The sequence below is a fragment of the Pyxicephalus adspersus genome, chromosome 1, assembly GCF_032062135.1.
Source record: "Pyxicephalus adspersus chromosome 1, UCB_Pads_2.0, whole genome shotgun sequence".
Classification (NCBI taxonomy): Eukaryota; Metazoa; Chordata; class Amphibia; order Anura; family Pyxicephalidae; genus Pyxicephalus; species Pyxicephalus adspersus.
In genome coordinates, this window is record NC_092858.1 from 47,638,282 (window position 1) to 47,645,817 (window position 7,536).

Genomic DNA, 7,536 nt, shown 5'->3' on the forward strand with positions numbered 1-7,536 from the left:
GAAGACAATGATAAAGATGTCACACAATCACACTTCCACAACATTGTAATTAAGATTATCAGTAAATTATGTATATATATTGTGTATATATATTTTATATTATTTATATAGCACTATCATCTTTTGTGGCACTGTACAAAGTGGAAAATAATCATGGATGACAAGTACAGAGACACACGATGCTGTAGTATTAAATACTTGTAGCTAAATGTAGAATAATTATTATTTTTTTAACGTGATAGCACTTGATTTATTAACAACAGAAATGTTTTAGACATTTGACAAGTTTCAGTAGAGGAAAATGTATTACAGATGTCACATTTAAGCATACAATTATATAGGAGTCACCTCCTTGCATACACCACCGCTATTTTCCAACTAGAGAATATGTGCAGATGCTCCACACTTATCAACTAGGTTCCACTAAAATTTTAACTTTACTTAAAAGGTTGAAAACCCTTTTATGTAATGTAAAAAATATCTTCTTCTTTTGGAGGGTGACGTTCCTCCCCTTCTGACGCTATCACCATGGCGATAAATACAGAATGGGAGTGCAGAGCCTCCTGGGATACCAACATCATGCATCGCAGGAGGCTTCAGGCTGAGCTTTTTCCTCAATTAGCATAAAAATGCTGATCTCACACATGTGCAGTGAGATCGGCTTTCTTTTTTTCCCATTTACAGCAGGTTACGCCACCTGATCTCATGCCTGCGCAGTGCAAAATCAGGTGATGTAGGCAGAAGCCAGAGGAAGATGAAAGCAAATGGCAGCGCCCGGTACTTTCTCACTCTCCTTTACTTCTGCAGATCCCTCTGGAGCTTTCTTGGATTAGGCCCCGCTCTGTTGTGTAATCTGCCTTTGTCCTGACACAGAACCCGATCCGGGAAAGTTCCTGAGGAATTGAAGGACCTGCAGAAGTAAAACTGAGTTATGTTTCTTTTAGTTTAGTTATGCTTTAAGTGACAAAACATAGTAAGGAGGTAGTTTGCCTCTCTGTGCGTGTGCAGCCTGCATTATTGACAGGTACACTGACAGCCTGCAGACCCGGATTAAGGAGGATCGCTACTCAGGACAGAGGAGGGAGCCAAAAAAAATGAAGGGGAGATTTCATGCTGCTGTACAGTTCTTGTACTATTGGTTAATAAATTACTTGCTTTTATTATTACAATTGAATTTTTTTGGTACCCTAAAAATCCCCTTTTACTCATTTATCCAAACTCATACTCATATCCATTTACTCATTAATGTATTTTTATTGACATGTGACAACCCAGTTTCTGGTATGAATCAAGCAGATTCTGAACTCCTTCCTTGTATGTAGGAGACTTATGGTTGCCCAGGAAATTTGCACACAGCCACCTCAATGCATCCCAAGCTTCTAGCTCAGCTGCTGAGAAAGATTGTTTGAAAACGTCATCCTGCAAAACAGACGATCTTTAGCCCTATAAATATCACTTGCTTCATTTTTGCAGTGCCTATGTTTGGAAACTTCTCAACAAGGTACTGAAAACCCATGGAGTTTGATTTCCCCATGGCCTTTACAAGATTTTTCAACAAGCCTAACTTGATATGGAGAGGTGGCAGAAATATTTTATGCGAATCAACCAGAGGCAGAAACTTGACATTGTTTGTTCTGGGCTTATAGATATCTCTTGGTGGCCAATCACGCTTGACATAACGGTCTCCTGTGGATCGGCTGTCCCACAGGCATATGAAACAGCAATATTTTGTGAATCCTCCCTGCATTCCCATCAGCAAGCCAATGACCTTTAGATCCCCGCAGATGTTCCACTGTTGTGTTTTATACTGGATTGCTTCAAGTAGTAACTTCATGTTGTCATAGGACTCCTTTAGGGTAACGGAATGGGCAATCAGTAAACTTGGTTTGGAATTACCATTACGCTGTAAGACTGCCTTCAAGCTTCTTTTACAGGAATCAATGAAGATACGCCATTCAGATGGAACATGCTCTTGTGACAAACTGTTAAGGAGTGCATTTATATCATGACAGTAGCACAGTGAGCCATCACTAGTGAAGAACATTGTCAGGTTATGATTTCGTTTTCTGTAGTGAGTTACAGTTACACCCTTTGCAAGCAACTGCTTCTGTTTAAGACTTGAAGCAAGAAGTTCTGCTTTGTCTTTGGAGAGATTTAGATCACAAACAAGATCATTCAGCTCTGCTTGTGTGAAGGTCTCTGGTTCTGAATCTTCATTGCCCAAGTAGTCAGGATCAAATGATTATGGGTTGTAACTGGCTGCAACTCCAGCGCATTCCTCATCACCTTCTACAGAAGCAAGTCCATCATGTGGCGGTAGCGGTACTGGCAATGAATCATCATGGGTAACAGGCCTAATTTCAGAATCAAGGCTGGGATATACAATTTTGTACTTAGTTTTACCTGAGAATCCACTTTTGTTGACGCAGCAAAAAAAGCAGTCGATTAGATGGTCTTGTGGTTCTCTCCACACCATCGGGATTGCAAATGGCATTGCTGTTTTACGCTGATTTAGCCAGTCACGTGGTCCGTTGGAACAACTGGTACAAATGACATGTGGAGCCCAAGATTTATCCTGGTCACCAAGTGGACAGCCAAAATATAATTTGTATATCTCTTTAAGTTCTGTGGTAATTTGGCTACGTTGTGCTTACATAACAGAAACACACACAACAGAAACTGTCTGGATCATTAATGCAATTTCTAGTCATGATGACAAATGAAATCAATTGCAGTTAGTGCGGTCTCTAACCTTAAAAAAAGAAAATTTATTAAACGTTGTAAAATGGGTTGGCGTGGCCAGCTGATGGCAGCGTAGGATGCGCGTAATGAGAGCTCTGAGCCGTCCAGGGACACACAAGTCGGGTAAGCACGTTTAGTGCCTAATTTTCATCCACGGATGGGTCCTAAAACGAAGGGGACCCAGAAGAGGAAACCTGCAGAGAGCGGGAGCGCAGCACTGGGACTAGGTGGCTTTATGTCAGATCCCACACTAAGAAGGACCGGGGGGCAAAGTCGCGGCCTGTAGTAGAAATTCCCGCGACGACTTCAGGTTCAGGATCGCCAGCAGCATATCCAGGGGCTACAGACCAGGAGGACAAGAATCCAAGGGTAGTGCTTACCCCCCTAGCCCCTGAAGCCTAATTCAGAGCTTGCCACGGTGGTTTGTTTCATATTCGCTTCACTTTTGGGAATGCCTCCAGATATGGATCTTGAAATAGATCCGGTGCACAGAACCCTCTGCCCGCACAGTAAGGCCTATCAATGACCATGAGATGTCATCTGCAGGGTTCATTTTTACAGAACCAAGGAAGATATCATAAGGAAAACTAGAGAAGCTGAATCCATTGTATATACTGGCACACACCTCCAGCTTCTACTAGACTTATCTAAATTCACGCTGGATCTTTGCAGGGCTCTTACTCAACATACTTCAATCCTTACAGCTCCCTCCTGTTACCTGGCCTTCAGCGATGCCTACCCTGTTTCATAACCCCCTTGCCATCAAGACCACTCACGTACAGTTAAAGTTCCTCTTCAGCTCCATCTCCATTGGCAAACGACCTCCAAGTTCAACCCTCGGGCCACACCTCAACACCGGCTGGCACTCTGTAGTCTTCCCTATGTAGAGTGGATATAGCCTCTGGTCTACTATCTGTGTCCAGAATACAGCTGTTTTTTTATATATTTTTTTTTCTTTTTCTCTCCCCTCTTTTTTTACTTTTGGTTTTTACTTTTTGTTGTTCTCTTCTGATTTTCTACAAACAACATACAGAACTCTTTATTTTTGAGTTGTCTAGAATATTTTGGTGTAACCCCCAGTTGGTTCCTCCCCATACTGGAAGGTATCGTCCCATGGAGGCAATCCTTAGGACATCATTGTTATTCCTTTCCATTATTGGATTATATTTGCCGTGGACTTTCATACGATGGATACACCTTTGGAGGCCATACTACATACCCCGGCGCAGACAAGATGATTAAGTTCACAGTTGCCTTGAACTGCATTCATGTGATGCACATGGTTTGGTAGCTATACCTCATTAATGTTGTGTTACCTTTTTACCATACTTGCTCCGTTGGTGATCTTCCCCCTGATGGTTAACAACTGTAATTGCTATTTGATTCACCCGGGTTTTCCAGGACTGATCTACCTGGAGCATCATTGGATAGAAATACCACCCCAAACATTCCCCTTGCAAAGGGTTTTGACAAATTTCTGTTTTGATACCTGCATTTACAGTTTGCTCTGCTGGTGTTTTTCCCCTTGATCTGCATGGCTAACAATTAACTGGTGACTTGCGTTGCCCGTTTTTCTGGGATAGGCCTGGTCTGGAGCTCCTGGGATGAGAAACCCCATTTTGATTATCTCCCTTATGCTAAGGCTTAAATTAATCTCAGTCATATTCTGGTATGGGAAAGCCTTCTGTATGGTCCATCCTATTTTTCCATTCTGTTTTGATGTGTTTTTGTGCACCCCATAGACATAGGGATGTTTATTATTATAGAACTGTTTGGCTACATGTTTTAACTGTCTATACCCCTGGGTCATTGCAGTACTGTTATGATGTTGTTTACTGTATTTGCCTACTGTGTTCCCCACTCCACTAGCAGACCCTCCCAAATGTTTATTTGTGTGTTTCCCCGGGCAGGATCGGTTTTCCCCCCCCATACACCGACAAAACTTTCCCCAAATAGGCCTTCCATCTTAGATAGACAGACGTTGGGATTAGTTTTGATCCCTTATTAGATTTCACTCTATGGGTGAAGTACGCTATCCCCCCTACCTCCCTTAACCCCCTACTAGTGGGGGTTCGTTGTTGTTGTTCACGCCCCCGCACCAGCCACCTCCACACATTCTACCCTAACCTGAGAGCCTGGAACAATAATGTCCTCACAAGCATTGCAGGCCCAATCCTTGAAAATTCGCACTCCTAATGTTAAAGGTATTATTAGTCCCAATAATCGTTCACAGCTCCTCTACGCTCAGGCGAGAGTACAAATCCTGATCCTCCAAAAAACCCACTTCCAGACTCATAAGATTCCCTCCCTCTGCAATCTGTATTTCACCTCTTGGTTCCACAGCTCCAGCCCAGAATCTAAAATGAAGATCGTGTCAATAATGTTCCATAAAGTCTACCAATACAAATCCAACTTTAGCTAACCCTCAGGGCAGATATTTGTTTATTAAGGTCTCCATTTGGGCCAGGAAGTTTACAATAGCTTCCTTTTATGCTCCCAACCTCCACCCCTCGGTAGCTACTACACAATATCTAGATACTCTGAAGGGATTTGCAGAGGGCACAATGGTAGTTGGGGGAGATCCTAATTTTGCCTTTGATCCCCGCATAGGCACTTCCTCTGGTAAAACACCCATTTCTTACTCAAAGTTAAACTCCTTCCGTTGCAAATTACAGGATGATAGGTTATTTGATGTCTGGCCCACTTTACATCTGACAACCAAGGACTAAACCTTATTCAACCCACACCATGTATACTCCTGCATCGACTATATACTGGTGAGTCACCTTGTACTGGACTGGCACCCTACTGCTCCATAGATTCCTGCCCGTGGTCTGACCACTCCTCAGTCACGGTAACTCTTTATATCCCGCAAGCTGGCCCTAGGGTTGGACTTGGAAGTGCAACGATTCCTTGTTTAAAACTAAGATTTGTATTTTATTTCAACAATGGTCCAGACTTAAAAAGATCAGAGCGCAGGGGATTGTAAATGTAAATGACAAGATTAGGTCCCTAGAACAGTTACATAAACAATCTATGTCCCCTGATATTTTTTTAGAGTTAACCACTGCCAGAACCCGCCTTCTTGAACTCTATGATTTAGCCCCTTTTGCAAGTTAATCTACCAATATGGTGATAAATGTGGCAAACTGCTAGCTAGAGGGCTACACCCACAAATGTCAGCCACATATGTTCCTTCCATCCGTATGACACAGGGAGAAATGTGCTCTATTCCTAGGGAAAACCTGCAAACTTTTCACAGGTTCTACTCAGACCTTTATGAAATTCACCCCAATTTTGTGGCCCCTCATTCCCTCCAACAGTATATAGAGGAGACGGCTCTTCCAGAGTTAGATCCAGAAGTTGCTACACAATTGGTATCCCTTTTTACTGAGGAGGAGGTCTCGGTGGTTATCAAATCCACCCCAGTGGAGAAAAGCCTTGGCTCTGATAGGTTTACATTGCGGTTCTATAAGCTAGAAGCTCCCCGAATTGTGCCCTTTTTAACTAGAGTGTTCTCTTCTTTTTCGACCCACACCCCTTCCGACACAAAGCCAAGGAAGGACCACACACTTTGCTCTAACTATAGGCCTAGCTCCCTAATTAATGTAGACATGAAAATTTTTTCCAAGATGATAGCTAACAGGATCTCGAGGTATATTCCCTGTTAAATTCAAATGGATCAGGTTGGGTTTATCCATGGGAGAGAAGCTGGAGACAATACCATCAAAACCATCCTGTTGACCCAGCACGCCAAATTTTCCATTGCCACTATGTGTATGCTAGCAGTCGACGCTGAAAAGGCCTTTGACAGGGTCAGCTGGCCTTTTATGTATGCGACACTAAGACAGGTAGGGCTGGGTCCCAGCATGGTTTCTAGAATTGCAGGGCTTTGTTCCTCTACAAGTGCTAGAGTATGAGTGAATGGCTCACTGTCAGATTCATTCCAAATTTTGAATAGTACTAGACAAGGATTCCCTTTATCACCCTTTCTATACGCACTTGTTATGGAGCACCTAGCAGTAGCCTTATGTCAGAACCCTGACATCTGTGGCGTTACGATAGGTAACATTCAGTTCAAAATTTCACTATTTGCGGATGATTTTCTAATATATTTAACATCCCCCCACACCACAATTCCTTCTGTACTGAAGGAGTTTGAAAAATTCAGCCCATATAGTAATTTTAAAGTAAAAAATTCAAAATCTAAAATTCCTAATGTCTTGTTGAGTGCAGCACAAATCTCGTCTATCAGCTCTAACACATGCTTTAGATCTGTACTGATGCCATTAGGTATCTGTGAATACTCATTATTTCTGATCCCCATAAATTGTTTGCTTTTAATTATGCCCCTCTGCTTAGTGAGCTCCAATCGGATCTTTAAAAATATAATTCTCTCCCCCTATCATGGTTTGACCGTATCAATACTTTAAAAATGGATATCCTACCTAGGCTGCTCTATGTGTTTCCAATAGTGCCAATCCTCCTGTCTGCCTCATTCCTCTGTAAGATTTAGCAGTTATTCAAGATACTCATCTGGAAACCCTCGCATAGCATTCCATAGGTTAAGGAACCCAATTCCATACGTTAAGGAAGAACAAGGGAGGAGTGGGAGCCCCAGACATTATGTTGTACTACCCCGCTTCTGTTTTAGTGCACTTGGTAGACTGGTTTCACAGTAGAGAGGACAAAGAGTGGGTTATTTTGGATTATTATTATTATTATTATTAAACAGGATTTATATAGCGCCAACATATTACGCAGCGCTGTACATTAAATAGGGATTGCAAATGA